The sequence below is a fragment of the Taudactylus pleione genome, unplaced genomic scaffold, assembly GCF_031769625.1.
Source record: "Taudactylus pleione unplaced genomic scaffold, aTauple2 ptg000306l, whole genome shotgun sequence".
NCBI classification, from domain to species: Eukaryota; Metazoa; Chordata; class Amphibia; order Anura; family Myobatrachidae; genus Taudactylus; species Taudactylus pleione.
The window spans coordinates 9,530,795-9,555,281 of NW_028284707.1; the positions used below are offsets into that span (position 1 = coordinate 9,530,795).

Here is a 24,487-nt window from a genome sequence, read left to right on the forward strand (position 1 = left end):
TGTTCAACTTCCAACATGGGACATCAGGAAACAAATGTTGTTATTATTCAAGAGTCCTGAGGGAGTTGGAGTATGTATGTAGTTGAAGGCAGGAAAAGGAAGATTTGATTAGTAGTAAATCTAATAATATGTTTTGATTCTGAAGCAAATATATGAAGGAGGAGGGGAGGGGAGGCATTTACAAAAAATATTTAAATCATTCACATCAGTCCTTGCCCCAGAAGAATCCTTGAGCACTATTCCTGCTGCTGCTGGGAGTGGATTTTCATTCCAGAAGGGGACCAGGAAGACTATTAGAAGTACTTTAAAAATCAATTGACTGTTAAACAATCCTTTGCAAGGGGGAGCAAGTATGACAGCAGTCACCCAGTTGCACAGCGGATCACTGATGCCATAACATCTATGCTGGTATTAGATGTGCGTCCAATATCCACCAATAATGCAGTGGGCTTTAGACATTTCAATTAGTTTCTTGTCCCCGCTACAAAATCCCATCTAGATTTCACTTCACTAGAAAAGCAATTCCCAACCTGTACAGGAATGTAATTGAAAACTCAATTAGTGGCCTAAAAAAATGCCATTGTACCCACTGTCCACTTTATCACAGATATGTGGATAAGCGGAACAGAGCAAATTCAAGATTACATGACTGTAACAGCCACTGGGTGGGTGTATTGCTTTCAGCGGCACCAACATACCGATGACAACCTTTTAGAAAAAGTCAGGGAAGTCATTGCAAAATGGCTTACTCCACTTGGACTCTCCTCAGGATTTGTGATTTCTGACAACGCCAATAATATTGAGACCATTACAGCTGGGTGAATTCCAACATGTCCCATATTTTGCTCATGCAATCAACTTTGTGGTGCAATTTTTTTTCTTTTAAATGACAGGGCCGTGCAGGAGATGCTCTCTGTGGCCTGAAAAATGTTTGGACATTTTCGCCATTCAGCAGGCACATGTAGAAGATTGCAGCACCTGCAGGAAATGTTGAAGTTGCCCTGCCACCAGCTGGAGCAAGAGGTAGTTACAAGGTAGAACTCTTTATATGCTTCAGCGGATGGAGGAACAGCAAAAAGTCATCCAAAGCTACACAGCATACTATGACATAGGAAGAGGAGGGGGAAGGTACCTTACTCAAGCTCAGTGGAAAATTCTTTCCGTGTTGTGCAAAGTGCTGAAACCGTTTGATGTAGTCACCTGTGAAGTGAGTTCAGACACTGCCAGCTTGAGTCAGGTAATTCCCCTAATTAGACTGTTGGAAAAGCAGCTTGAGAAACTAAAGGAGAAGTTAAAACAAAGCGATTCCGCTAGGTATGTCGGACTTGTAGATCAAGTCCATTATTCACTTCACCAGGATCCAGGGGTTGTCAGGATCTTACAATCGGATCAATACATTTTGGCGACCGTGCTGGATCCTAGGTTTAAGTCAAATGTTGTATCTTTCTTCCCAACGGACACAGATCTAAAGAGATGCAAAGAGCTGTTGGTAAGCAAATTGACAGCTCAACTTTCTCGTGATGCAGCGATGGCTTCTCCTTCAGTTTCTCCAGCAAGTGCATCGGCCGAGAAAAACTAAACTTTCCCAAAAGACGTACTGGTGATGCAGATGAGTCAATACAACCAAGTTTTGACATCTGGTCAGGTCTAAAAGAATTGCCTACAATTAATGAGACCTTTACCATGAATCCATCTGATACGGTCACCATTCAAAGAATGGTTGAGGACTATCTTACATTTTTTAATGATAGCATCCAAATAGGCATGTCAGACAGTCCGTTTGATTACTGGCAGGAAAAAAAGGCAATTTGGAGGCCCTTGCACAAACTGGCTTTGCTTTACTTGAGCTGCCCACCCTCCAGTGTGTACTCAGAAAGAGTTTTCACCACAGCCGGGAACCTTGTCAGTGATTGGCGTAGGAGGCTACTTCCTCAAAATGTGGAAAAGATGATGTCCATCAAAATGAACTACAAATTCTATGCCAATTACATCCAAAAACTACAGGAGGCACCGTAATGGTGAAATCCAGCGGGGACTAATTAATATTGTATGAAGATAATGTATAGTACACACTAATGAGGGTGAGGAATTAGATGATGATGGTGACAACATCTTGCCTCTGTAAAGCCAGTTTGTGCACATAGAGATCATTGCCAGCAATGTCAGCTACTCATTGGTTGCTTGTTTTGTGGTTTCCCAAACAAACCAATCGCTTCATGATTGAGGATATTTTTGAATTAGGTGTTGGTGGTGAAGATGGTAGGTGCTTGGATCTAGCAGAGAGAAGGGAGCTAGTTGGTGCTGGATGTCTTGTTGGTACTTTTTTAGTTTCGTAATTTAAAAAAAACTTTTTTGATGGATGCGCTGCAGATGACGTACCAGGTAGGAGATTCATAGATGGTTAAGGTTCCTACCTCTACTTACTCTGGCTTTACAAAGCATACAGATGGCTTGACAATTGTTGTCCGGATTTGGGTAGAAATAATTCCACACATAAGAAGTGGATTTTTGTGTTTTGTGCCCTGGCATGATAATGGGCTTTTTCTTATCATGGGCAACAACAATTTCTTCCACTGGTGCTTGATTTACACAAACAACATCCTCATCAACAACATCCTCATCATCAACATCCTTATTAGCGTCAGCTACACAAATATCGTCTGCTCGTCCTGGGGCACTTCCACAGAAGCATCCTCGATTTCTATGTCAGCATGTTCACTTGTGCTTATATCATCATAAGAGGCAGCACCACAAGTCATAAATAAAGGCCAAGGCCTTATCCTTTCCTTGCCACTTCGTGTGGTGAAAGGCATACGGCCAATTTTATGTCTTTCTGCAGCTAACTTTCCCTTTGATGTTTTTATCTTTACCACTGTAAAAGATTGCTTCTTTGATTTTAGATGCCATGACTTAAGCCCCATATGCCCTTGGGCATCGGCTTTAGTAGATGACATAGACAGACTAGTATTGTCATGACTGGCAGCAGCTCCAGCACTAATATGTGGTACCTGCTCTCCTCTCAACTGATCGTTCTCCATATCAACAAACATGAACAAAGTGGGGTACAGCACACACGTCAGTTTGTACCAATTTTAAATATTACACTGCGGTATCAATGATCTACAGTGTCACAATATTTTGGATGAATACACTGCGCTATCACTTACAGTGTCACAATACGTGTTGAATATTACACTGCGCTGCCACTTATAGTGTCAAAATATAATATATATATATATATATTTTTTTTTTACTCTTTTTATTAAGCAAATCACAATATAAAAATACAGACAAATTTCCAAAGCATTAACAGCTTAAAATATACCTATGATGAAAAAAGTCAAAATATTTTTTATAAATTGCCTGCGCTGCCACTTACAGTGTCACAATGTGTTGAATATTACACAGCGTTTCTACTTAGTGTCAAAATGTTTTTTATGAATACACTGTGCTGCCACTTACAATGTCAAAATACATGTTGAATATTACGCTACGTTTTTACTTACAGTGTCAAAATATTTTTTATGAATACACTGTGCTACCACTTACAGTGTTCAAATATGTGTTGAATATTACACTTCGTTTCCACACAGTTTCAAAATAATTTTTATGAATACACTGCGCTGCCACTTAGTGTAAGAATACGTGTTGAATATTACACTGCGTTTCCACTTACAGTGTCACAATATTTTTTATGAATATATTACACTGACACTGCGGTATTACTGACCGACAGCATCACTCACAATACTTTACAAATTATACACTGCAGTATGACGAACCTACAGCGTCACTCACAATATGACCAGCAGCGTCACAGTGTTTTGGATACACTTGTACGGCATTCAGCAAAAAACATTGGGGAATGCGGTAAAACCCCCAAAAACTGCATTTTCTGGGGTTTTACTGCATTTTCCCCTTTAGTACATCTTGGCCTCATACTACAAAGTCCTAGTTATATTGTATATGTGTATTTAGAGCAGGGATGGGAACCTCAGGCCCGGGGGCCATATAAGGCCCATGGGATCATTGGGTCTGGCCCTCAGAGCTTTTTTCTGCTACCTCCCTGCAGCCAGAATTTTGCAGCAGTGCTGCCTGGAGTGTCCTTAGGACGCATCAGGCGGTGATAATACCGCTGCCCTTACAGCTTCCTGAGGATGCTCCGAGCATTGCTGTAATGACAGGCAATGGTGGCCCCGCCCCCAGGTGATGTCACACAGAGGGGACGTGGCCTGCACCAGGCCCGCAAATAACGTTATATATATCAAAATGGCCCTCGGCAAAAAAAGGTTCCCCACCCCTGATTCAGAGTATAAATGCTTATGCTATAAATCATATACCTTATATCTGGATCCCTGTAACTAATCATGAGAGGTCCCTGTTTTGTCCAATTAGTCAATATCTGAATTGATCCAGAAGTAGAATGTCTAGTTAAAGGCAATTAATGGATTATTATAATTTTGTTCACGTAGGTAAAGATTGCATACTTCATCCATAATTCAAGTACCATAGGGCATACTTACCTACCCTCCTGGAACATGCGGGAGGCTCCCGATTTTTCGGGTAGGCTCCAGCACCCCCTGGAAGAGTAGACACTTCTCCCGCATCCCGCCTACTTCCTAGGGAAGTGGGCAGAGTGATGAGAATCTTACTGGCAATCTAAGGTCTGCGCGTAGGGGTCGGGGCTTCCATGATAATCTTGTAATTTGGCCCCATCCTCTGTTGAAATATGCATGATTTGCAGGATTTCCTCATGAGGGGGGGGGGGTGAAAATGCGAACACCCTGCCACCATCACTGCCCACTTAACTCCTCTCCGGGATTCTTCCAGAGAGGCAAAAACAAAAGTCTGTAGGCCATAGGCACAATACAAGAATTTTTGATTTTCTCAGAAGGTCACACAAGGATTCCTATCCTCTAATGTTAGAAGTGCGATAAAAGTGTATTTCCTGTATAAAGCCAGCTGCTTTGGAACAATGGAAGGCTGTCAGAGGTATAGGGCCGTATTCATTTGGAGCGAAAAGTCCGTTGCCGGACATTTCGCCGTCATTGGAGGTTTTGGCTGCGATAAAGTATCGTGCTTGTCCACACGTATCCCCGTATTTTCTGGACCCGCCGAAAAAGAAATGAGCAAAAAAAATTTTCATTTTTGGGGAAATCAGCCTGACACCCCCCAAAAGATGCTCTGACATGGGGGATGACTATGGGTACCACCGAATAGCCCACGCTAAAGGTATTTGGGGTGTTTCAATAGCTGTTTTTTTGTGTCTTTGAGAAAGTGGTGAAGAATAACATTTTGCTACTTTTTATTGGAAAAATAAGTAGTCCCATCAAATTTGGGGTACATGAAAATGGGTGCAAGCATAGTTCAAAAGGGATGCAGTCAGGAAGCCGACGGTCGAAATGCCGACCGCTGACTTCCTGACTGTCTAATCCCAGCAGGGGTCTAATGACAGGCGTTGACATCCCGACACCTGTCATTTTACCTGTGCCGGGAGACCGACGCTCGGCATACTGAACGAAGGTAAGCCGGGCAGCGGGCACGGACAGCCGCTAGGGGTGGGAGGGTTAAGCACCCCCGGGGGGAGGTTCATGTTAGACACCTCCTTGAAAGACTTAGGTTTAGGCTGCGGGAAGGGGAAGGTTAGGTTTATGCACTTACAGTGGGGGTTAGGGTAAGGCCCTTTGGGGGGGGGTTAGGGTTAGGCACCCCTAAGGGAGTGTTAGGGTTAGGGGGGGGATATAGGGTTAGTGAATAGTTAAAATACTTACCTGTCGGGATCTTTACTGCCGGTCTTCCACGTCGGGATTTGTCGGCCCAAAGAGTCTTTGGCCCTTACTCAATTAGGCAGCGAAAAGCCGTTCTCGGCTAAACTTTTCGCCGATGACGTCATTTTCGCCGACTTAACTTATCCCCGTATTCAATTTGTCTGACTTTTCACCGGTGCAAAAAGCTTGCGCCTTGTAACCAGCGGAGAAGATTCGCCAATGAATACTCGGCGGAAAAAAAGTGTAGAATTGGGGTTTTGGGGTGCAAACTTGCAGCAACCACCCTGCACCCTTTGGACACCCCCCTTGACGCTAACTGCATCAAAAAATGCTGAAATAAACACAAAGGACACCCCAAAAAAAGCACTGTGAAAATCTGGGCGAAAAAGTTCAAAGTGGGGGTACAAATTCAAAAACTAGCAAAATAGCCTTTGGTGCGGTCTGCAAGTATGGGGGAGGTGTTTTTTTGGATTGCGGGTTTTTGGCGCTTTTTAATGCTTGACTATAGCAATTTTAAATTATGCTTGCACCCATTTTCATGTACCCCAAATTTGATGGGACTACTTATTTCCCCCCAAAAAAGTTGCTAAATACTATTCTTCACCACTTAACCAAAGACGCCAATTAGCACCTATTGAGACCATTTAAAGACCCCAAATACCTTTTGCATGGCTATTCGGGGATATCCATAGTGAACTCCTATGTCAGAGCATCTTTTGGGGGGTGTCAGGCTGATTTCCCAAAAAACAACAGGACTTTTCGTGTTTGCCGGGTCCCGTTTTTGCCGATTTGGAATTGAATACGGGGATGTGCGCGATAACATTTTGACGGCAAAACCTCCGATGACAGCCAAAAGTTCGGCCTCTGACTTTTCGCTCCAAATTGAATACGGGCCTTTGTCTGCCCTAAGCAGGACCTTGTGTATCCTACAGTTTAAACGGGTTCTAAATTAGTAGGTTGTGAGATCAGAACTGTAGGGGCTACTACATCCCAATAAATTCTTTCCTGGTCTTACATGGAATTCCTAGCACTTACTGCATGTAATACATACATATATCTCTACTTAACGCACCATCCCTCAGTAGAATATCTCATATTATAAACATATAGTTAACTACTTAATGCTTATGGCTCATATTTACAAACACTATAAAATGTTTACAAAACATGGATTATATATATATATATATTTACTGTATATATATATATATATATATATATATATCTATCTCAGCAATGCATTACTGGCACTAATAAACCGCTACCAGTCTGCCTTTGCAATAATTGTATATGTTTATTTTTACCCTCATCAGAAACATTGCCAGCAGACACATTCATTATTCATAAGGGAATATATATCCTGGGGGAGTTTTATCATCTTCAGTGGAATATGATGTATTCTGTCTGTAAGAGCTCTTCTCCGTCCCAGACCCCTACTCCATGTGTCCCCCAGATTCTCCCAGCATTATTACGCCAATAATTAGCAGTATGGCAATTAGTAAGCAGCAGTTTATTAGTAAACTAGGTTATGTAGCAGCACTGGGATTTATGTAAAATTGCACATATGAAGCATCCATGCAGGACGGATATTTACCATTAACTCAGAAGAAAGCTGCTATATAGCATATATGCTACATGACACTCAGCATAAAAGTGGGACAAGCGTGGTCTAGGGGGAGATGTATCAAGTATTGGAGAGAGATAAAGTACCAACCAATTGGCTCTCGTCATATTTCAAACACAGCTTGTAAAATGGCAGCTAAAGGCTAATTGACTGGTACTGTGGGCCTGATTCAGAGCCGGACGCTATATGCGCTCGCTCGTTCAGAAAAAGGGGCCGGATATTTAAATAGAGCGCTCGCTCTTTGCGGTCTGTTGACGCCTCTATGTCTGAGCGAGCGAATGAAATATGCGCTCGCTATTTTGTAAAAACGCCCCCTGGCCGTTCGCATCATACGTCATCTCCGCTATTTATTAGATTAATCGAGTACATCGAAAGGCGTCTGAACTGCTCGCAGTGCTTGTGGTAGGATTTTCCTACCGCAATCATGCGAATAGTTCAGGCTAAGAGACAACCAAGTGACGTGGCTGATGACGCTGCTTTGTTAATTATGCACACCCTTAAAATGCCCGTTTTGACCGTTTGGCACGCCTGCGTTCGGATCTCCACTCCCCGTTTTCAAGCACCTTCCCCTGTTACCACCCACAAACGCCTCATCCTGTCACTCAAATTAGCAGGCACTCGCAATTTTGTGAACACACGTTTTCCGACCGCACTGACTGGTTGGCGCATGCACATTACGACCCATACGCATGCGCAGATGTGCGAACATCGCTCGGAACGAACGAGCGGCCGCTTACGAGCGGCTCTGAATCAGGCCCTGTATCTCTCTCCATTTTATCTCTCTCCATGCTTTGATACATCTCCCCCCTAGTCTGCCCACCAGTGTCTCAATCAGGAGCATCTAAGCTTCTATTAATCGGTGCCTTGTTGAAAATCATAATGTTCCATGGCTATTATGTAGACACCATAATGTTGACAGATACAACATGTCGACAGACAAATTGTCGGCTGGAACATAGGGCCTGATTCAGAGGCGCTCGCAAAAAGCGAGCGCTCGCTCTAAATCGGGCAGGTGCTGTTTTTTTAGTTGCGGGGTACTGGCCACTCGCATAGCTGTGGATGACCACCCACAGCTATTGTGAGCGGCCAAAATGATGGTCGCGATGGTCAAGGCCATCGCGACCATCGGGCTTGCAACGAGACCCTTGTGTAGGATCTCGTGGCTGCAAGCCCTCCCACTGACATCACTGGTGATGTCAGTGGGGCCGCCCACAAATGGCAGGCGTTTGCTTGGAAACGCCTCCGTTTGTGAAGCCACCCCCCGGCCACGCCTACAAAACGGGGCGAGCTGTCGATCAACATCGACAGCCGCCCCTTTTGTAGTGAGTCCCAGAGCGAGTGCTTTTTTCGCTCGCTCCGGGGCTTGTGCACGCGCAGTGCGCACGCCACGCATGCGCACTGGGCCACCATCGACCCGCTTGCGAGCGCAATGCGCTTGCGAACGAGTCTGAATCAGGGCCCATCAACAGTCGATTTTATTTTTATCCCCAACTCTGAAATTTCTATTGTCAACATTTTGACTATCTGCATTTTATCGTGTCGTCATTTTGACTGTCGACGTTTTGCAGGTGTCGACATTTTCACCTTTTAACATTGTGACATTTAACATTATGGACACCCGGGATTCGAGATTGAAAAAAAACTCAATCCCGGTATACCCGGGATGGGCCTGGTGTAAAAAAAAGAGCCCCCCACCCAGTCCCCACAGCTACTTACTGGCGGGGTTTGCAGCGGGTCTGGTCCAGCCGACATCGGGCAGCACATCGTGACCTCACGTCACCCAGCGCAACGTGCCAGCCGGGGGATGGGGGAGCCGGAAGCGTCTGACCACTCCGCTGGAGCTGCTCAGCGCTGCCAGGCATTTTAAACAAAAAAACAATTATGGCCAATGCCGGCCATTTTTAGTCCCAAATCCCTGTTTTCCGCTGGTCCCGAACCCTGGATTGGCCTCCCTAATCACGTGTTTCCTGTTATCTTCAATAAAACCTACTCTGGTTTGGAACTAACCTCCTTGCTCACATCCGCTATTCACCTACCAACTTGTAGGCATCTGGCAATAGGTGTGACCAGCGGTGTATGGTAGTGGGCAGTACTATGTGGGCATGTACATTGCCGGAGGAGAGCGCTCTGCACTGTATCTTCTCTCCTTCCGGGCACTAGGACCCAGGACCGCCGAGTTTGTGACTTCTGCACATTCGTGGTGCTCCGCATGTCTTCTCTCCTCTCTCCTGTGTAATTAAAGGACGTGCCACTGAGTGTCTCCTTACAATGGCGACTGTAAACTACAGGCAGGAAGCTGCAGGTAACATAAAATTCTATCCTATACGAACAGGACACCTGGATGTGTCACATAGGTAGCAGCCATTCTATGGGCTGAACCAATATTTATGGCAGCGAATCCTGTCCATTTACTAGGAACCAGCGACATAACTGAAGCACTGTGCTTTACTATAAGTGGTTCCCAGTCAGGCTGCCTCAACTGTGTGTAGACTGCCTGTATACTTTAATGCTGTTCTACTGTACCACCTAATGTATCTCCTAGCCTAGGGCCGGATTAAGGGCTCCATTTACAAACGAGTTTTCATCTTTAAAACTCGTTTTATGGGATATATAACATCTTCCTGTATTTATTCATGCTGATAGCGCTGTTTTTAAGCAGCGCTATCAGTACCTCGCAGCCTCACAGAAGATGGTAAGAGTTGTTATTTATCAACGAGCGCTGTTTGTCAAATAGCGCTCGTTTACCCTATTTCAGTTCGTCTCCTCATAGCTGGTGTTAAACATCAGGCCGACGGTGTGTGCCCAGCGCTCTCCACCCCGGCACCCCGGAAGTATGCCCAACATTGGCCCAGCTGCATTGGAAGACAGCTTTCTGCTCCTCCATCTTTTAAAATGGCTCCCCGGTCACAAGCTCCGCGGCGTGCTAGGAGTTAGACAGCGCACATGCAATAATATTCTCTTCAGTGTGCATGTGCCTGACTCAAATAAAAAAATCTATATATCGTCAGCGCTATATACATATGTAAAATAGCGCTGACGTGACTCGACTTCATTAGCGCCCGCACCGGACCGCGGTTCGCAGTGATACAAACGAATATGCCACTGGTATTCTTAACTACTCTGGCGAGGTCCATCAATATTCTCCTCGTTGGTGAGGTCCTCCCATCAACTGCTGGCAGACTAACGCTGCCAGCGACAGGCTTCTGTGTAATGCGCTTGCACCACAGTCCATCATCACGTGCATGACACTTGAACCCGACGGGGACCAAACAATGTCTGGAATAGGCAGCGCTGGGTCCCTATTGTCGGCAATGGGGACCATATCGCTCTCGCCATCTAAAGATAGTGGTAGTTTTAGATTATCTGTTTGTTGAATACAGAAAGGTTGGCATAACCCCCTTAGTGAGTACTAAAGGGGTTATGCATCATTAATAAATGGCGCCCTCAATATGTAGTAGTAGGAAATTGCATAATTTTGTGAGGAAATTAGAATTACAATTTTGATATGATTTATGGCTGACTTATGGCCAATTGTGTGGCCAGCTGGGCAGCTGATCATTTTCATGTGATCATGATGATGGGCCTATTTTTATGCAAAGGCCTGGAGCTGTAGTCCCATCCTCCCCATTGCTAATCTGACCCTGTCCTGGGAGTTTGCTACATCTGGTGAAAATTCCCATATTCTATGGCAAATGGGCCATCACTTATTAATTAATCAGCCACTAGGTAGAAAATCATACTTATAATTATTATTACTATTATTATTATTATTATTATTATTGCTATTATTATTATTATTATTATTATTATTATCAGTTACGTATATAGCGCAGCATTTTTCCGTTGCGCTTTACAATTGGGAGCAAACAGTAATAAAACGAGACTGGGTAATAACAGACAGACATAGAGGTAAGAGGGCCCTGCTCGCAAGCTTACAATCTATAGGGAAATAAGACATTAATACATTAGTACTTCCATCCCACTGTATGCTATACTAGTGTGCTATACCTCCACTGTATGCTAAACTGGTGTGCTATACCTCCACTGTATGCTATACTGGTGTGCTATACCTCCACTGTATGCTATACTGGTGTGCTATACCTCCACTGTATGCTATACTGGTGTGCTATACCTCCACTGTATGCTATACTGGTGTGCTATACCTCCACTGTATGCTATACTGGTGTGCTATACCTCCACTGTATGATATTCTGGTGTGCTATACCTCCACTGTATGATATACTGGTGTGCTATACCTCCACTGTATGATATACTGGTGTGCTATACCTCCACTGTATGATATACTGTGTGCTATACCTCCACTGTATGATATACTGGTGTGCTATACCTCCACTGTATGCTATACTGGTGTGCTATACCTCCACTGTATGCTGTACTGGTGTGCTATACCTCCACTGTATGCTATACTGGTGTGCTATACCTCCACTCTATGATATACTGGTGTGCTATACCTCCACTGTATGATATACTGGTGTGCTATACCTCCACTCTATGATATACTGGTGTGCTATACCTCCACTGTATGATATACTGGTGTGCTATACCTCCACTGTATGATATACTGGTGTGCTATACCTCCAATGTATGATATACTGGTGTGCTATACCTCCACTGTATGATATACTGGTGTGCTATACCTCTACTCTATGATATACTGGTGTGCTATACCTCCACTGTATGATATACTGGTGTGCTATACCTCCACTCTATGATATACTGGTGTGCTATACCTCCACTGTATGATATACTGGTGTGATATACCTCCACTCTCTGATATACTGGTGTGCTATACCTCCACTGTATGATATACTGGTGTGCTATACCTCCACTGTATGATATACTGGTGTGCTATACCTCCAATGTATGATATACTGGTGTGCTATATATCCACTGAAGTGCATCCTCCACGGGCAGGATGTACTTCATGTGGATCTATTCACACAGGGTATATCATACTGTCACACATGTGTCACTTTTCCCATATATTCCTTGGGTCCTTTTATGGTTTATCACCCACAGTGCAACCTTCGTAGTGTGCCCACCATGGCTGCCTCGCCTGGTACACTCGTGGATGGGATTAAAACCACATGGACCTGACTATTATGTTGGGACCCTACTCCAAGCATCAGGATGCTGCAACCACCTATTTTGTGTCATCTCTTCTAAGTGTAACCCATTCCACCCAGGGTAATACTACGTAGTGCGCCAAAGACAGCTGCCTCATGTGTTACCTTTGTGGGTGGAATATATAACCCATGGAAGTTACTTCCCAAAATGTCTGCACCAACCCCGCAATATGCTTATTGTGCTCTCTAGGTTTCGGTTGATTTTAATTATCTCGGTGTGGTTGTCTATTCTTTTGCAACACCAAATCCTTGTACAATGTACCATGTTTTCTGATGTCTGTAAAGCGACTTTGAGTCCTATGGGAGAAAAGAGCTATATAAATAAAATTATTATTATTATTATTATTATTATTATTATTATTATTATTATTATTATACACAAGAATTTGGCCAGCCAGATTGCACAGGTGACCCAGTCACACAGAGTATGTGAAAGTGAAGAAATAGAAAATATGTAAAGATTGTGTGGACTGTATACAGTGGTGTAACTACTGCCCCCGCAGCCCCCGCGGTGGCTTGGAGGCGCTGGGTAGCTTGGGGGCGACGGGGGCAGTAGTAGTAAATACGGAGGGTGCAGGGGGTGCACCCTCTGCACCCTCCATTGCCGGGCACCCGCTGGGTGTGTTACCAGCGGGCGCCCGGCTCCTATTCAAACCCCCGGCGGCAGCCGGAGGACGGAGCTCCCTCCGTCTTCCGGGTCCCGCGGAGCACTATGGGAGTGACGTAATGATGTCACTCCCATAGTGCCGAGGAGTGGACGCCGGGGACGGAGCTCAGGAGTGAGCTCCGTCTTCCGGGTCCCGCAGAGCACTATGGGAGTGACGTAATGACGTCACTCCCATAGTGCCGAGGAGCGGACGCCGGGGTATGGACGGCAGCAGCACTGGAGCGGGGATAAAGGTAAGTGTTTGTGTTTTTTTCTTTTGTGTGTGTGTGTTTGTTTGTGTGCGCGCGGAGGGGAGGAGCAACTACAGGCAGCTAACTACAGGGGGCTAACTACAGGGGGCTAACTACTAGAAGGGGCACTACAGGGGGCTAACTACTAGAAGGGGCACTACAGGGGGCCCTGCATAATGGGCACTACTACAGGCGGCACTACTTTAATGGGCACTACTACAGGGGGCCCTGCATAATGGGCACTACTACAGGGGGCACTGCATAAGGGGCACTACTACCGGGGGCATTGCATAAGGGGCATTACTACAGGGGACATTGCATAATGGGCACAACTACAGGGGACATTGCATAAGGGGCACTACTACAGGGGGCATTGCATAATGGGCACTACTACAGGGGACATTGCATAATGGGCACTACTACAGGGGACATTGCAAAAGGGGCACTACTACAGGGGCATTGCATAAGGGGCACTACTACAGGGGGCATTGCATAAGGGGCACTAGTATAGGGGGCATTGCATTTTGGGGCACAACTACAGGGGGCACTGTATAAGGGGCACTAATTTGCACATTGTGCACACAGTAATGCCAAATACACATTATGCCAATGTGCTATTAGGGGCATTACTGTGTGGCATAATGTGTAAGGGGCATTACTGTGTGGCATAATGTGTTGTATGTGGCATTACAGTGTGGCATAATGTGAAATAGGGGCATTACAGCATGGCATAAATTTGTTATAAGTGCTTTACTGTATGTCATTATGTGTTATATGTGGAATTATTGTGTGGGATGTGTAAGGGGCATTGCTGTGTGGCATAATGTGTAGTAAGGGGCACCCCGGTGTGGCATAATGTGTTGTAAGGGGCATTCCGGTGTGGCACACTGTGTTATAAGTGGCATTACTTAGTGTGTCATAATGTGTAAGGCACGTTGCTGTATCATGTAACCACACACCTTAAACGTAGTCTTTGGGTGTGTTTGATCTTTGGGTGGGGGGGGGTCACTTGAAACTTTTTTGGCATGGGGGAGCAAAATTTATAGTTATGCCACTGACTGTATAGTAGGGATAGTTTATGAGGTTTATGTGGGCGGTTCTGGAATCTGACAAGCTTGTCTGAAGAGATGAGTTTTCAGGGAACGCTTGAAAGTTTGGAGACTAGAGGAAAATCTTATTGTGCCTAGGAGGGCATTCCACAGAGTAAGTGCAGCCCGAAAAAAGTACTGTAACCATGCATGGGAGCAATCTCATGATGAGAGACACAGATCTTGTGCAGAGCGGAGGGGTCGAGTTGGGAGATATTTGAGATAAGTTAAGAGATGTATGTTGATGTAGTTTGGTTAATATCTTTATGTGTAAGTAAAAGTATTTTATATTGGGCACAGTAGAAAACAGGAAACCAATGGAGGGACTGACAGAGCAGAGTAGCAGGCGATGAATATTTAGCCAGGAAGATCAGCCTCGCAGCTGCATTCATAATGGTTTGTAGTGGTGAGAGTCTGTTTTGGGGAAGACCAGTAAGGAGACTTTTAGACCCTAAATACTAGTACAGTACATGGGGAGAGACACTGGCTACAAGTCCTGCACGTAGATACCCTTTATTCAATATAAGAGCGATTAGGTTCCAGACAGATGTAAACAGGTTGGGCATGACTGTTAGGCTGTCTGTGCTATAAAGCAGCAGGTCTGCATACATACTGTAGGTGTTCTAAATATGATGCAAAGATCTGAATCTCTATTCGTTTAGGTTTTCTGAGGCAATGCTACATTATAGGACATTGGTATAAATGCCTTCTGTTTTAAGAAGACTCATGCTGCGATTTATTTACAGTGAAGGACTTTTTCGGTTCCTTTTAGCCCACCTCACCCTAACCTTTATTGTTATTCTATATGATTTACAGTGTGCTAGCCAAACACTGCACTGCGTCTCCACATTATCCAGCATCTATCACACAATCCTACATACTGGCCACAGATTTCACAGAGAAAAGCCATGCTGCCACCTGCTGGCAATCATAGACAACTGCAGTTCAGAAAAAGGTTTTATGTACTGTAGGTGTAAAGAGAGATCATTAAAACAGACAGATAAGATATAGGAGTTCCTTTCAGAGTAATGACGTAATGACATCACCCCCTCCATTACATTTCAGTGGTAGTGAGTCAGGAATAAGTGTCAAAAGCTTGAGCACCGTTCATCAAGAAAGGTTCTTTATCTTTATTTGGGTCCATAAGCATTAAGGCAGAGGTCCATAGTTAGCAGATAGGCCACTTTAATCATATTTAATATAAGTTGTGCCCCCAGTTGTATCAGCAGAAGCTAACTGATAATTCCTTTTCTGTTGACGACACTGGGCCTAATTCAGCAAGGATCGCTATTCTGCTTATACGCACGCAACGCAGTTGCTAATATCAGCGGGGATATGCAAATGTTTGCATTCGCATTGCGATCATAGCTTACCATAAGGACGCCCACTTCCCCGTGCTTACATCCGTACACTTGGACAACATAGCAAAACAATCGGTAACATTGAGTAACATTGGAGCCATACGGTAAGGCCGGTCAGACCTCACTCAGGAATTGCTGACTTCAGCGCACGCTATGAGGACTCAGGCTGCGTATGGTATCACAGTGGATAATTTATGCACACCCCTGCAACGCTGTCCCAATGCACTGGCACGCCAACGTTCGCCCAACCACCCCTCCGTCACCATCCACAAATGGCACTTCCCGTCAATCACTCTGCCATGGGTCTGCAGTCCCGATCGCAATGACTGGTTTGCACACGCACACTGCAAAGCATGCGCGGGACGCAACAATCGGCTGTATAAGCAACTGCATTCCTTGCTGCATCAGGCCCACTGTCCATTGTTCCCCACATCCAATCTATGGATGTCCATCGTCCATCGATGGGTAACAACTACCAATGGTTTGCCACTGAGGGTTGAAGGCTTTGCCATCGATGGTGGAGTTTTTGAAGGCAGGATGGTTTTTTTTGTCAAATAAAAAACACACAGGTGGCGCTGCTATAAGTGCAATAAAAAGCATAAAATATACATTTGATAAATTCAAACGTAATTATAATAAAATATACAAGGTAAGTTCTCCTGGGAGTATAAAAGACAACATGTATTAGATGCAAAAATTCACACCAGACATAAAAATATATCTAGGTTTAAATATTACACCTAGCAGGTCGGTGAGAAATAATATTTTTATGAACACTGTTGCTCTCTGTAATATTCAAGTCTCTTTATAAGAAACAATGTTGCCAGATTGTAACGTCTGATAAGCAAAACAGTGTTATCCACAGCTCTCAGATGTAATCAATCACAGTATTTATTTATTACCAGTTATTTATATAGCGCACACATATTCCGCAGCGCTTTACAGAGAATATTTGGCCATTCACATCAGTCCCTGCCCCAGTGGAGCTTACAATCTATGGACCTCATTCAGAGTCTCTCGCTAGGGCACGCTTGTTCGCTGGGAGCGATAATCGCACATCTGCGCATGCGTGTAATTCGCAGTGCACGTGCGCAAGTCATTCGTTGCAATCTGATTTTGCTAGCTCGCGAGCCACTTGCAGGTCGCTGCTTTGAGTGACAGATAGCGCCGTTTGTGGGTGGTAACAGGGGAAGGTGCTTGTGAACGGGGTTGTGGATGTGCGACCGCAGACGTGTCTGACCGTCAGAATGGCGTTTAATGGGTGTGCATAATTAGCAAAGAGGCGTCATTGCACACGTGACTTGGTTGTTTTTTAGCCTGAACTGCTCGCTGTGCTTGGGGTAGGTTAGGTCAACCCCAAGCGCTGCGAGCAGCTCCGATGGCCCTCGATGTTCACGATTAATCAGACTCTTCCCGGAGATGATGTGTGCTGCGAGTGACAGGTGGGAGGTTTTATAGTCCAGTGTACGCTAACTGCCGTCGCTCACTAAGACATAGAGGGCGTCCTTACAGCGCAAAGAGAGATCACTTGATTTGCATACCCAGCCCCTTTTTGCAAGCGAACGATCGCATCTTGCGAGAGACGCTGAATGAGGTCCTATGTTCCCTATCACATGCTCACACACTATGGTTAATTTTTGTTGGGAGCCAATTAACCTACCAGTATATTTTTGGAGTGTGGGAGGAAACCGGAGCACCCGGAGGAAACCCACGCAAGTACAGGGAGAATATACAAGCTCCGCACAGTTAGGGCCATGATGGGAATTGAACCCACGACCTCAGTGTTGTGAGGCAGTAATGCTAACCATTACACCATCTGTGCTGCCCAGTACTGGGCAACCGCGGACACACTTGAACTCTCCTCAGGAATCTGTTACTCTTCTGAGCACACAGTTGGTTCACGCGCCTTAGCGATTTTAATTTTTTTTTACACTTCTACAGGGATAAGGGCTTACATCATCATAAGATGCAGACCCACCAGTCATAAATATTGGCCAAGGCCTTATCCTTTCCTTGCCACTTCCTGTAGTAAATGGCATATTGCCAATTTTTTGTTTCTCTGCAGCTAACTTAGCTTTTATTTTTTCTTCTTTAACACTGTAAAACATTGCTTGTTTGATTTTAAATGCACTGACTTAAGCCCTTGGGCATCAGCCTACATAGATGACGTTGACGCCTTGCATCGTCATCATGACTGCTGGCAGCAGCTGCAAGACTGCTATGTGGTTCTTGCTCTCCTCTCATTTGATCGTCCTCCATATCAACAAACTTACACTGCTGTTGGACCGGCAGTGTCACCGAACAATATTTTTTTTGAGACTGGGGAAGAGTACCCCTGAATGAGGCAGCAGCCCCTTGATGAACAACACAGACTGCACCCCTTCTTTATGGACAACAAAGCAACCCTGTCGAGTGCGGACAGACTACTTGCAGAGTCACAAATATGTGGACGATAAACTACAGTCTAGCCGTTAGTTTCACCAAACAATAATAGCGCAGCTAAGTTGCTAACGCACACACACAAAATATATATATTTTTTTTTTATTTTTTGTGGATTGATAATATTAATTTATTTCACTTTTTTTTTTTTTAACACTGGGGAAGAGCACCCCTGAATAAGGCAGCAGTTCCTTGATGAACAACAAAGCATTCCTTCCGAGTAAAGGCAGACCACCTGCAGAGTCACAAATACACGGACAATAAACTGCGGCAGTGTCACCGAACAATAATAGCGCAGCTAAGTTGCTATTGCGCACACACACACTGGGGAAGAGCACCCCTAATTGACAGAGCACCCCCCCTGGACAACACAGCACCCCCTTATGGACTGCAGCCCTAGCCTGATGGACAGGACAACAACACAGCAGCTGCCACAGGTAATTGACAGGACAAGTGACACAGCAGCTGCAGCACCCACTGAAGGAAGCCCCCCTTTATATACTGCAGCCTAAGCCCCTTTATGTACAACACAGCAGCAGCCTTCAGGCCAAGACCTCGACTGGACACACACACTGAGTGACTGAAAGTGACTGACTACGTCTGCTAGCTTCTCTCTCTACAGCGGGAGTGAAAATGGCGCAGATCGCGGGGACCTATATATTATCCAAAACATGCGAGAATCCAACAGCGAGAGGATGACGTTTTGCATCATTTTGAGATCCGCGTCACGCGGGAAAATCCGAGCCGGTCTTGAATCCGTCTCGGAATAGAACTGTTCAGGTGGGTCCGGTTCCATAAAAACCGGACCTGCTCATCTCTAATTTGCGCGTACACGTAACTACACCTGTTGTCAGTTAGACCTTCTGGAGCAGACATAGGGGCGGTGCAATGGCATATACTGATAATGATGATGGCTAGGAAGCTACATGTACAGATAAGAGCGGCATGGGTCGCAGGGATTCGATGGAGTTTGGGAATCTGCGTTCACACGCTGAATTAGGCCCTTTGTTCGGTGCACATAATGTGAGAGCAATTATGACCAATGCGCCTTCAGCTCTCCGTTAGCGCCATTGTGCTCACATGCTCAGGGTTGCATCAAGGACGGCATAAATGGTATTGCTCTTAGAAGCATCTGACAAGCATCAAACTGTCCCTAAAAATGTTTTTAAACTTTTGCCAATCACTCCAGCTCTGCCTTGTGGGTAACATGATAGTGGGATTTCACTTCACTAGGATCCCTGCAAAAGCAAGACCCCGCTGTTCCCAAACCCTCGTGTCCAGATAGAGGTGCCTGGAGCAGAGAGGTTTAAAGCCCCCTGTCCCCTTTAAGCAGGATGAACGTCTTCTATAAAGTATACCTACACATCAATGACTGTACATTGGTATCACAACTATATTAACTAATAGGAAACATAGATCAAAGACAGATATATGGGAGGTGCCTAAAGCTCTGCTGTCTGGTGTATATTCATATTGATACTTTGCATTGCATATAATTATACAGGTAATTCAGCTAGCTGGTATGTAATTACGTGGACAACTTCTGTTGGCTGGTATTTAATCATATGGGCGCCTCAGCTGTTATATATAATCACGTGGGTACCGATGATGGCATATATGGGCAGCTGGGTACTCGGTTGATATATATATATATATATATATATATATATATATAGTCATTTGAGCACCTCTACTGAGTGGTTTATATGTAATGTGGTCAACTCATGTAAATGGTATACCTAGGTAATCTTTTGTTTTGGAATCACTAGCTAAGTGATTTTATTTACACATTTGGAAATTAGTGTTTGTGTGTGATATATGTATATGTTTAGTCCAGGTACTGATGTTCTTAGATTTCATTAATAAAAGTTAAGATTTAACTCATACTCGGAGATAGGGACTGATTCACTACGGATCGCAACTGCGTATGCAATTGCGATTACGCACGTAGTTCAACTGCGATAGTATGCTAATCCATTCAAATCGCTATCCCGTCGCAGCAGTACACAATAACGCCAACTTTACCTTACACACATCCGTAATGTTTAGCAAGACTGCAAAACCATCGGTACCATCGCAGCCTCACGCACACTTGCATAAGCCCTGACCTTACTCAGAAATTGCTAACTTCCATGCTACGAGTACTCAGGCTGCATATGGCATCGCAGTGGCTAATTTATGCATGCCCTTATAATGGTGTCCGAGCGCACTGGGACGCCTGCACTTCGTAGACCCCCGTCACCTCCCACAAACGGAACTTCCTCTCAATCACTCTGCGAAGTGTCTGCGCACCCCATGCGATCACAGTCCAGATCGCAGCGGAGCATTCGTGCACTGCGACGCTTACCCAGTGCATAACGATCGGCTGATTGCGTGCGTATTCGCAGTTGCAATCCTGGCTGGATCAGGCCCATAGTTAGAGTGCCCATATGCCCAAGAGTCTTGTTTCAAAATGATATAGCTATGTACATTTGCTGGATGGCATATTACCATCATCTGAGACCCTCGGCTGGTGACAATATAGGGCACACCGGGGCTGTAAGTTGCAGGAGGAGATAACAAAATAGATTGTCTGCCAAGGACATCATAGGGATGTCGTCTGGCTTTGAATAACATTAGCATTTTCCCATAGCTTAGCTATTCCCAAAGTATAACATCCATTTATTATCCCACTGACCTTGTTTTACACTACATACTACATAGTCAATGAATGTGGAACCGTAGGTCATGCACGACATTGTACTTCTGTATAGTCAGTACACCTTTCGCTTGTACACCTTCATATCCCTTTAACTACTGCGTTCTGTACCCTGATCCTATTGCATCGCATGACAGGCAGGAACGGGATGTAGTCAGGAAGCGAACGGTCTAAATGCCGACCGTCAGCATCCCGACTGTCTAATCCCGGCAAGGGTCTAATGACAGGCGTCGAAATCCCGACGCATGTCATGATTTTACCTACGACGGGAGCCCGACACCCGGCATACCGAACGAAGGTCAGCCGGGCACTGGGCTCGGACAGCCGCGGGGGGGGGGAGGGTTAGGGGCACCTGGGGAGGACATAGGGTTAGGCACCCCCCTGGGAGGGTTAGGCTAGGGGAAGGGGGGGGTTAGGGTTAGGCACCTCCGGGAGTAGGTTAGGGTTAGGCACCCCCCGGGAGACTGGTTTAGGCTGCGTGGAAGGGGGAGTTAGGTTTAGGCACTTACAGGGGGGAGTTAGGGTTAGGCACTTGGGGGGGGGGTTAGGGTTAGGCACTTGGGGCGGGGTTAGGATTAGGCACCCCTAAGGGAGGGTTAGGGTTAGGGGGGGGTTAGGTTAGTGAATGGGAAATTACTTAACTGTCGGGATTAGAACCGCTGGTCTTCCAGCATCGAGATTCATACCGAGTGGGGTGGGGAGAGAGAAGGGAACCAGGTGCTTTGTATACATCCCCTTTACCTGCTGTAAGGCATTTTTTCCAACCTATTATAATTATATCACCAATCATGTCATGCTAGATCTTAACTTATTACACCATGCCCCTATAACACATGAATAAGACTGACCATACAATTTTGGATAAAGATAATTGAATTAGAGACCAAGACAACAACAGTGGTTCTCTGGTGGAGATATTCTAAAATCAATTAGGAAACAAATACTAAGAAGTCAATCCAATTACCCGCGAGTCCCCTGACGGCGTAAGTGTGGCTGTATGTTGCGCTTACGGTACAGCCCAACTCGCAGATTTTTGTTCATAGCCCCATAGGGCAGCGTACAAAAATGTGTGAGTCCGGCATGGGAAGGGGCCGCGAGGGGTACTACAGTAGTTTATGTGTGGTTGCCGGTGTTTATATGCTGTTGCAATGGCGACTCACCTCCTTCGTGAGTAACTGGACTGACCCTTATATGTTGTAACACCCAAAACTTTATTAATACAATTTCTGCTGGGATCGGTATGAATCCCCACCAGCCCGACAAGGGTGAAAATGCCGAACGAAGAACAAGGTAAGTATCACTAATCTTTTCCCTAGCCTAACCCTAACCCTCCCTTAGGGGTGCCTAACCCTAACCTCCCCCCAGTGCCTAACCCTAATCCCCCCTCTAAGTGCCTAAACATAACCCCCCCTTACCCGCTACCTAAACCTAAGTCTCTCGGGGGGCTGCCTAAGCTTAACCTCCCCCCGGGGGTGTCTAACCCTAACCTCCCCCGGGGGTGCCTAACCCTAACCCACCCTTCCCCTAGCCTAACCCTAACCCTCCCGGGGGGGTGCCTAAGCCTAAGTCGCCCCTGAGAGCCCTCACCTGACCCTCCCCCCACGCGGCTGTCCGCGCCCGGCTTACCTTCAATCGGCATGCTGGGCATCGAGCTCCCGGCGTAGGTAAAATGACAGGCGTTGGGATTTTGACGCCTGTCATTTAACCCTTGTCGGGATTAGACGGTTGGGATTCCATCCATCGGCTTCCCGCTGCTACACTTTCCTGGGCACAGCGACAAGGTCTTGCATTCCTCTGCAGTGCTGTAACCATGGACCTTCATCTCATAAACTTTACTGTGATTAATCACCCACTGAAACATATATTACAGGGTGAGTCTCCCATATCCAAATATTCCGAAATATGGAGTTTTGTTAGCATGACTGAGATAGTGAAACCTTTGCTCTTTGACGGTTCAATGTATTTGGATCCCAGTGCGCACTGAGGACCCCTCCACCCCACACCCCTTGGAGAGTTTATCTGTCAGGTATTACTTTAATCTTTTTCCCTGCTCTCTCATTAGTTGCCCGCTATGTAGGTCCCTGCGCTGCCCTGAGCAACAGGGATACTACATTTACTGTGGCACTAACAGCAGAAGCAGACTGCACTGTTTCTATGAGTGCCATGCGACAGTGATACTCATTCCTCGTCCTCTGAATCTCATGACGTGGAACAGCAGAGTCTGACCAGTAAGAGCACTTATCCTGCCTTTCATATCTATTTAGGCATTGAACCTTTCTGATTGTCTTACACTCTCCTATATGCAATAGAGGGACGCCTCTTTATCTCATTACAGAATATTTTTTGGGGTGTGGTGTGCAGCTTTTTAAATCATGTTATATATGTCATTTTGTCAATTTGTATATGTTATGTTTTGTCTCATTTTCGCCTACTGATGAGGATTTATCCTCTTTGAATTATATATGTATATCCAATTTCCTGTAAGCTTCCTTGCTATTTGTGGCACATTATTAGTCTACTGATTTACTATTATATGGTCCCTGTGATTAACGTTACAGAGGGTTATTGATAGGTACTCGATTACCTAGATATTACTTCTTTTAATATCTCTTTCACCATTATCCAAGTGCATTGATGTACATGATTACCTATACCACAGGTTCTCAAACTCGGTCCTCAGGACCCCAAACATTGCATGTTTCCCAGGTCTCCTCTCAGAAACACAAGTTAAATAATTAGCTCCACCTGTGGATCTTTTAAAATGTGTTAGTGAGTAATTAATACACCTGTGTACCTGCTGGGTGACCTGGAAAATGTGACCTGTGTGGGGTCCTGAGGACCGAGTTTGAGAACCACTGACCTATACCTTGTACTCTGTTTCCACATCAACAGGATAGACCCACAGTGCCACATTTTTTTAATCATTTTGCTGTTTGTCTCCGTCTTTTTTGTCATGTAGTTTTATGTTAGTTGATACCTTGTGCATTGGTTTAAGTTATAGCTTTCTATTTTAGATAATCCAATAAAAGTCATTAGTTTTATTCTCACTCATTTGCTATCTCTTACCACCATACTCTATATCTTTGTCTGGGGTGTGCCTCATTTATGAAGTCCCTTTTTTTTCTCTTCATTTGTTCCTACTATATACATTACTTCAGAGAGCACCCCCTGATTACTCTAAACCCTTTATTCTTATATTTACATAGATTATTAGTGCTCCTGTGCAATTGTTCCTCTCCCCATATCCTCCCAATACAGTTTAATGTACACAAACTTTGTTTAAGGCACAAAAGTATTAAAATGATTATATAAAATTAGCTTCAGGCTGTGTGTATAAGGTGTATATTAACATAAATGCATTCTGTGTTTTAGATGTGGGTCCCATTCCCAAGATATTTCATTATGATATGCAAATATTCCAAAATACGGAATGATCCAATATCCAAAATACTTATGATCCCAAG

The 24,487-nt window shown here is 44.9% G+C and overlaps 1 protein-coding gene across 4 annotated transcripts in view; it reads right to left on the reverse strand.

The window, feature by feature from the left end:
* Positions 1-24,487, reverse strand: part of LOC148511484 (uncharacterized) — a 288,840-nt gene that overhangs the window by 214,342 nt on the left and 50,011 nt on the right. For 2 of the 4 annotated variants that reach the window (XM_088442215.1, XM_088442212.1), the window contains exon 1: positions 23,672-23,737. The exons of the other annotated variants lie outside the window; for them this stretch is intronic. The gene's annotated coding sequence lies outside the window, so the exon portion shown is untranslated. Of the gene's footprint in view, positions 1-23,671; positions 23,738-24,487 lie in introns of those variants that run through there. 4 annotated transcript variants of the gene reach the window in all.